The sequence below is a fragment of the Lactuca saligna genome, chromosome 7 (genome assembly GCF_052625555.1).
Source record: "Lactuca saligna cultivar CGN05327 chromosome 7, ASM5262555v1, whole genome shotgun sequence".
Classification (NCBI taxonomy): Eukaryota; Viridiplantae; Streptophyta; class Magnoliopsida; order Asterales; family Asteraceae; genus Lactuca; species Lactuca saligna.
The window spans coordinates 95,253,632-95,262,320 of record NC_136423.1 but is presented as its reverse complement, the minus strand read 5'-3'; positions in this window follow the sequence as shown (position 1 = coordinate 95,262,320).

Sequence of the window (8,689 nt, the reverse complement as noted above, 5' to 3'; positions counted from 1 at the left end):
TCTTAAGATCCAGATACATCTTATCTGAACCCGGGTGAACGGAATACCTCGTGTTGTGTGCTTCAGTCATTACTACATCTCTGAACCCGCCATGTTTCGGCGTCCAGATTCGGTCCATAAGATAATATGCTCCACCACCCTTGACTTCTAGATTCTTTTCCATTCCTCGCTGGGATTCACCCGCCACATTTTCAGGTCGCAAAGCTTCCACTTGTGCCTCCTTAATTTGCGTGGATAAGTGGGAATGGATAGTCATAGTCAGAGATTTGACCCTCCGACCAGTGTATTCCTTTCGACTGAGGGCGTCAGCTACCACGTTGGCCTTGCCAGGATGATAACGAATTTCGCATTCGTAGTCATTTAGTAACTCAACCCATCGTCGTTGTCGCATGTTGAGTTCCTTCTTATCGAAAATGTGTTGAAGGCTCTTGTGATCGGTGAAAATAGTACTCTTTATTCCGTATAAGTAGTGTCTCTAGATCTTCAGAGCAGATACCACTGCTCCTAACTCAAGATCGTGTATCGTATAGTTCACTTCGTGTGTCTTAAGCTGTCGGGAGGCATAAGCAATAACTTTCCCTCTCTGCATAAGAACACAACCAAGTCCTTGATTTGACGCATCGCAATACACTACGAAGTCTTCTATCCCTTCGGGGAGGGATAGTATTAGTGCGGTGCACAAGGCCTGTTTTAGTGTTTGGAATGCCTTTTCTTGTTTCGCTTCCCAGTTAAAGGCCACGCCTTTCTGGGTTAATGCAGTAAGAGGTTTCGCAATGCTAGAGAAGTTCTTTATAAATCTACGATAGTAGCCAGCGAGACCTAGAAATTGACAAATTTCTATAGGTGTTTTTGGTGCCGACCAGTTCTCGATGGCCTTGATTTTGGAGGGGTCCACGTGTATCCCTTTCTCGCTAACAACGTGGACCAAAAATTCGACTCTTCGAATCCAAAATTCGCATTTAGAGAACTTCGCATAGAGTTTCTCCGATCGTAGTGTTTCTAAGACTTTTCGTAGGTGCTGACTATGCTCTTCCTTACTTCGGGAGTAGATAAGTATATCATCGATAAAGACGATGACGAACTGATCTAATTAGGGACGGCATACCCTATTCATTAGGTCCATAAATACTGCTGGTGCGTTGGGTAATCCGAATGGCATTACTACAAATCCATAGTGCCCATAACGAGTTCGGAAAGCTGTCTTGGGAATATCCCCCTCAAGTACCCGTAATTGGTGATATCCGGATCGTAGATCTATCTTCGAGAAGTAGTTTGCTCCCTGGAGTTGATCGAATAGGTCGTCAATACGGGGTAGAGGGTAACGGTTCTTGACAGTAAGTTTGTTCAGCTCTCTATAGTCGATGCACATATGGAACAATCTGTCTTTCTTCTTTACGAACAAGACCGGTGCTCCCCAAGGTGAGAAACTTGGTCTTATGAATCCTTTTTGCAGGAGTTCATTAAGTTGACTGGAAAGTTCTTGCATCTCTGCTGGTGCTAGACGATAAGGCGATTTCGCTACTGGGGTAGCCCTTGGAACTAAGTCGATTCTAATTTCGACTTGGCGTTGTGGTGGTAATCCTGGTAGTTCTTCTGGAAAGATATCGGGAAAGTTACGTACTTCTGGAATGTTCTTGATGTCCTTCAGTTCCTGGCTTGTATCGACGATGTGCGCTAGGAATGCTCGACAATCCTTCCGTAAACACTTTCGAGCTTGGATGCACGAAATGATACGAAGGTTCGTACTTGATTTGTCGCCGTAAATCACTAATGTTTCGTTGTTAGGGAGATTAAGACGAACTGCTTTTTCAAAACACATGATGTCGACGCGAAGAAGACTTAACCAATCCATGCCGACTATGACGTCGAAACTTTTAATAGGAACCGACATGAGATTGATTAGGAAAGAATGACCGCCTAAAGTTAACGTACAGTCCTTGTATATGTAGTTAGTGTTTTCGGTTTTTCCGTTGGCCATCTCTACAGTGAATGATTTTTCTAGTTTGCTAGGTTTAGGTTTAAGTAAGTGAATAAAGTTTTGACTCACGAAGCTTCTCTCCGCTCCACTATCGAATAATATGCATGCATATGAATTATCGAGGACGAACGTACCAGCAACTACAGTTGGGTTAGCTATAGCTTCGTCGTGGCCTATAGTCAAAACTCATCCCACACCGTTGGTGCCTGCTGCCTTAGGGCAGTTCCTCTTGTAGTGGCCCACCTCGCCACAACCGTAGCAAGTCTGGCCTATACCTGCACTGGGAACTTGAGTGATCAGCTTTGCGGGATCCTTGCATAAACGGGATGTGTGTCCCTTTCTGTTGTAGTTGGCATACTGCATGTCCCCGACAAGGTCCATGGTGGTGGTAAGTGCATTTGGTGCACTTTGAAAGGTTACCTACATAAGGCTTTGTTGTGTAGGTATTTGTAGGAGCTATAGTAGGTACCGTGGCAGCATTCAATGAAACCAGTTGTTTCTTTGCGGATTCTTGGGAAGACCCACCCTTCCCTTTATTCCATACTCACTTCCTGTTGTTGTTGTTTCCTCTCTGTGGTTCTGGTGCAGAAACGGTTGAGTTCTGATGGCCTCCGTAGTCAATCAGAGATTGTGCCAGTTCCTTTGCACTTTCAAAGGTGTCAGGTTTGGAAGCTAACACGCTTGACCGTATTTGGGGCGTCAGTCCCCATATGTACCTCTATATTTTCTTGCTCTCAGGAGCAATCATATCTAGGCAAAGGATTGCCAGCTTGCAGAATCTGTTGGTATATGTTGCGATGTCGGTACCAACCATTCCGAGAGTCCAGAGTTCATGTTCCAGCTTTTGAATCTCTCCCCGTGGGCAGTATTCTCTCATCATCATGGATTTGAGGCTCTCCCAGCTTATGGAGTTTTCCACTATTAGAGTAAGTACTTTAACGTGGCCGTTCCACCAAGTTAAAGCTCTATCAATGAGTATGAAGGTTGCAAATTTAACTTTGCTGTGCTCGGGGCAGGAGCATATTTCAAAGATTGATTCAGTCCTTTCAATCCACTGTCTCAGAGCCATCACACCACCAGTTCCATAAAACATACGGGGTTTGGCATTAGTAAAGTCCTTATAAGTGCATTCTCGGGGTTGCCCATGACTCTCACCATGGTTGGATAGGTGTGTGCCAGTTCTCGAGTCATTAGTACTTGAGTTATTGAGTTGTGACATGGTAGCTGCTACCGCTGCGGTGACTGCTGCTTGGAACATGACCACATCAAATTGAGGAGGTGGAGGTGGTGGTGGTATCGGTGTTTCACTGATAGGGTTACGTCTGGTATTCCTGCGTGGCGGCATCTTTAACTATACGTTTAAAAGATGACGATATGGATAAGAATAAGTGAAAAATGAATGTGTCTCATGAACCAAATTGTCATAGTTCAATAACAGATGATAGCATGAAAAATAGAAAAATGAAAGTTATTTGTAAGACTGAAAGTATGAAACAAGTATTTGGTTTCTCGATGACTTTTCAAGGTTTGAACGAAATACTCAACGTAGTAATAATAGTGTCACTTATATTAATATAAAAGTTGATACAACGATCATGAAAATTTGACCCTTATAAGGGTCTCCAATTACAAAGTTCGAGAATTTTAAAGACTTTTAGCCGAGGTCCTAAGTTATAACAAAATTTGAGGTTTTCACAAGTACTACTTGCGACGTGTGTTGCGCTTGGAGCTCGATTCTGCATCTGATTGCTTCGACTCCATAAGATGCCTATCAAAGGCGGCTTGTTGTTCCCTCAATTCTGCGAAGGCTGCATTCTCTTGTGCTTGGAATGCTTCGGCGCGAAGGTGGATGTCGTTCTGCAACATCTCTAGGCGGTTGATATTGGCCGTGTGGATTTGTACTTCCACATTGACCTCTCGGATTCGGTTTGCTTGAACCCCCGATTGGTAGGATTGGTTTGCCAGTTTACCTACCATTGCTGGAAGTGCTCGGTCGGCTGAACCCCCGTCCTTGATGTCGTAGAAGTCTCGACACATTCCGTAAGGAGAGCGTATCCCTTGTTGTTGGCTCCAGTGGACGAGGTAACTTCCCCAAACGGGAGTCGGTCCTAGAAAGTTCCTCCTAATGGGTGGAGGGTTGACTATTTCCGGTTCCGAGTCTATCCCAGAGTCATCCCCACCATCCTCAATGGGCTCTTCGTCCTCCTCCGGATCCTCTTCAATCCAACCTCCGTTGCCTTGTTGTGGGTAGTATGGGTTCCCATGCGGGTGAAATCCAGCTATTTGACTATACGAGAATAGGGTTATAAGATTTGAATAAAACTTGAGACATGTAATACTAATTAATCTAGTGTATGCACCAAATACTCCTATAGTATTTAATTTGTACGTTAGATACTAGTGTCTATTTTGTTAGGTTTTGACTCGTTGCTCACTACGATCATTCCTTGACATACGTTAGTCAAATTTCGGATAAACATAGTTGATCAGGCTATATTCGTCCCAAATTTGATTACATATCTCGAGAATTAGTCGTAGTGTCCAACTTGTCCTAAAACTTTTTGTATAGTTCTTTATCCTAAAAGTGTGTCGTTGCATGCATGTATTTCGGATTTTTATAACCTAAAATAATCTATTTATGTGAAATAAGGATTTTAGGTACAAAAACTTTTGTCAGAGACTTTGAGTCCCTAAGCATTTATAGTTTGTATATCTTATGAGGTTCGATATACTTAGTTCACTATAAACATTGCTCTGATACCAATCTGTCACACCCCCAAACCTGAACGGCGTAAACGTTCGGGGGCGGATGACTTCATGTGGTAACGTAACAAATGAATACATAGTAAAGAAAGCAATACAACCATCATATATATAATTGAAAGTTTACATTTGTCAACAGTTACATGTTCAAATCCAATTACAATATGATGTCAAAATATGAGATTAAACTGGCGCCGCAACATCCCTTCATCAAAAGCATAATGATACCTGTAGTTACTGAATCCCTGAGACATACAAGTAATTTTTGAAAGAGTAGATCACCATTTAAGCTGGTGAGTTTCATAAGTATTTAATGACAATGTTTGTATGAAATGAAATATCTTGTCCTTGTTTGTTTGTGTTTAGAAAATCCTATATTTTCTACTAGTATAAAAGTAGTCTTCCTTCCAGACCAAAGTTTGTGTCCAAAAATGTATGTAAGTGTAAAAATAACCAATATGTTTGAAAACCTCGTAAATCAATGTATTTTTAATACCTCCTGTGAGTTTTATAACCATACTATTGACTCGGGATGCCTATACACAACGTTCTTCAGGCGTTGGAATGTTATGACGTTTGTCACCCCAAATGGTGGACTGTAGCTAACAGTCAGGGCGCGGGTTGTCAAGCCCGTATAGATCTATACACAAACACCATGCTCCCCCTCCAAGGGATTCTGGTATATAATATAGGACTTGAGATGTGTACTCGAACGTACGTGAAGTTAATGTCTCACAGAACCGTAGTATAAAAACAAATTTACGTGTTGAAATGTTCGTTTGTTATTGTACATGAAAGTGATTTCTTGAAAATCGTGTTTCTAGTATGTAAAAGTTAGCAATATCCTCCTAAAACTATACCTATTATAGTTTTCTAAAAGTGTGCCTCGTTTGTTTTAGAATATCTAGAAAAGGAATCACTTATTATGAAAGCATAGATTTTTGTAGAGCCTAAGATAGACACATATACTTTAAATCTAGGAAAAATGTTTAGTTTATACATGCATTACAACAATTTATAGTTTTAAAGATAGAATGTTATTGTAATATATTTTGCACACGGGAGTTCCCTATAAAGTTTATAAATCACATATGATTCTACTAAATAAAAGCGTATAATAATCTTTATATATATATAACACCCGATAGTAGTCGTGTGTTTTACTTGTATTCCCCCCCCCCCCCCCTAGAAAGCATATAAAAGCGTTTAGAACATTTAAAAAGGATTAATTAAGGGGTATGAACTCACTTGAAAGTTTGAAGATAGCGAGATGGAAAAACCGGGCAGAGTTTCGTCTCGGGAAACGGATTTTTCTCGGGATTCTTGGGAATCTCAGGAGTAAAATCGACCTTCGGGACTTGCACAAAATGACCAGGGCTTCGGGGTAGTGCGGGCATGGAAATCAAGGCAATATCGTGAGAGAAATGAGAGAGATGGGGTAAATTTTCCGGAACCCTCGCACCTCTATTTATAGGAGGCTGAGAGGCCTCGTTACGCAGGACGTACGCATGTACGCTGGGCGTACGCGTACGTCATGCGTGACCGAGTCCTCGACTGCCTCGGAGCTCGGATGGGACGGGTCGGTAGTTCGCACAGGCGCGACGTGGACGATCCGAGGCCAAGGCCTTCGCGTACGCGGGGCGTATGGGGTTACGCGGCACGTAACTCGGATGAGTACGCTGACTCCCCCTTCGGATAATACCGGATTTTGAATAAAATAAATATATAATTTATTTAATAAACTTCAAAAATTCATATCTTCTTCATACTAACTCCGTTTTCGACGTTCTTTATATCCTCGCGAAGGTGAGACCATACTCTACAACTTTCGTTTAGATTCCGTCGGCAAATTCCGAAATTATTTTTATTATTTATTTATAAAATGTCGTGATAAAGAAATTTCTTTAAACAATTAATAACTTCTTTATCTGACGTTGGTTTTTGCCAGACTTTTTATCGCTGAAATAGCAATGTCGAGACCTTCGATTCTCGTTTAGGTCATTCCGGCCAAAAGTCGCTCGATCTCCAATTCGAGTTTTTAGTTGTCTGTTGCTAAACCGAATTTGGAAAAATCTTAACTTCAATATACGAAGCCGGGTTTGGGCATTCTTTTTACGTACGATCCCGGTTTAAATGATATAAAACATAGTAGGTAGTTAAATAGAAACTTTTTGGACATTTTATTATCAACGTTAATTTTATTAACTCAAAAGTGGTTACAATACTTGACCTATTAGACCATTACAAAGAGTTGAAATATCGGATTGTCACATACACACAGTTACAACACATACAAACAAATATGTAAAATCAGAAACACAAAACGCAAAGCATCTTCATTTAATAACAAGCTTGCTTATGATGCTTTTTAATACCTAATGGTAAACAAAACCCCCCAAAATGTAACATCAAAAATACTATTAAATTGCTTGAATCGTAAAATTGAAAAGAAAATTACCAACCCGAGTTGTGGTCTCATGACCTAGATGCGATGTTGTTGCAAACTGAACATCAAATTAACAGCAAGAAGCGACATCTTGGGCAAAAGAGAAGAGTAAAACACTCAGAGGGGATGAATTGAGGATTTTCTTTGCAGTATGCGACCCGTGAGCAAACTTCAACCACCACCTTGCCTCCAACGAGTGCAACGTCGTTGGTTTTCCTGCTTCCCTTTCTATCTCGTATATAATCGATTTTTAAATAGTTGCAATTCTAGATGCACCATTGGTTGCCCCCAACGGTATTCGCCCCTAGGAGTTATCAGGCTTAGATGCATAAGGGATCTACTACACTAGTGCAAGAAACGGTGGGGTAAAGCAGGTGTGGAGGTGAGAGGGTGAATATGATTATCAGTTTTCTAGACACATGGAGGCTGCGACGAAGGCGATGTATCGGGGAAGATGCAAAATCCATGCAACAAATGGATAGATGAAAATAGAGGTTGGCGTCTTCGACCTCTTTGATGTTATTCGATGGCTGGAGCATTTTCGTGGTTGATTGGTAGAAATTAGAGAGTTGACGTTGGCGGAGAAGGCAGTGGATATAAGCAAATTGGTGTTCTCAAAGGATTCCATTCAACCGTAAAAACAATGAAAACAAACAGTTGAAACGTGTCCTACTGATGAATACCAAATTTGATTGGTTTAAAATAGAAGCCGTAACCGATGAACGGTACAAAGCTGGCTCAAGAAAATTGTTTACAAGCTTTTCCAATATATATATATATATATATATATATATATATATATATATATATATATATATATATATATATATATATATATATATATATATATATATATATATATATATATATATTGAAAGAAATTAAAATGTTAAAGCAAATAATTTTTAAAAAAGAATAATTACAAAAACTATAAATATAATTAACCCATTATTTTTATGTTATTTATGAGTAACTCATGTGTAGAAACTATTAACACAATTAAGATTATATAGTTTTAATAGATGTTTATCTTATTATATAATTCAAAATAATCAATGTTTATATCAAATTATTATAAAAGTTATTATATTAAAGTTAACATCAAAATATATATATATATATATATATATATATATATATATATTTCACCTATATAATTATATTATATATTATATATTATACGCAACGCATGAATATTCGTATAGTTATTCGTAAAATTTGCTGATATTAATAATAAACTTTTTGATTCCTGTAGTATCAAGGTTAATTACAAACTTCCCTTCTACATAATCAAGTCATATTCTTCAGTTAGACAACCAAATTTAACCTATAAACAAAGAACCAACTAAATGAACATAGGTAATAATTCTATGTAATAATATTTTACTTTTTGAGTTTACAGAACAAATATAAACTTCTTGCAAAAAAATAAAACATCATGCTTTGTTGTAGGTTTAAACTCTTAGTTGTTTGTTTTTTTTTAAAAAATATCTTCTAACCAT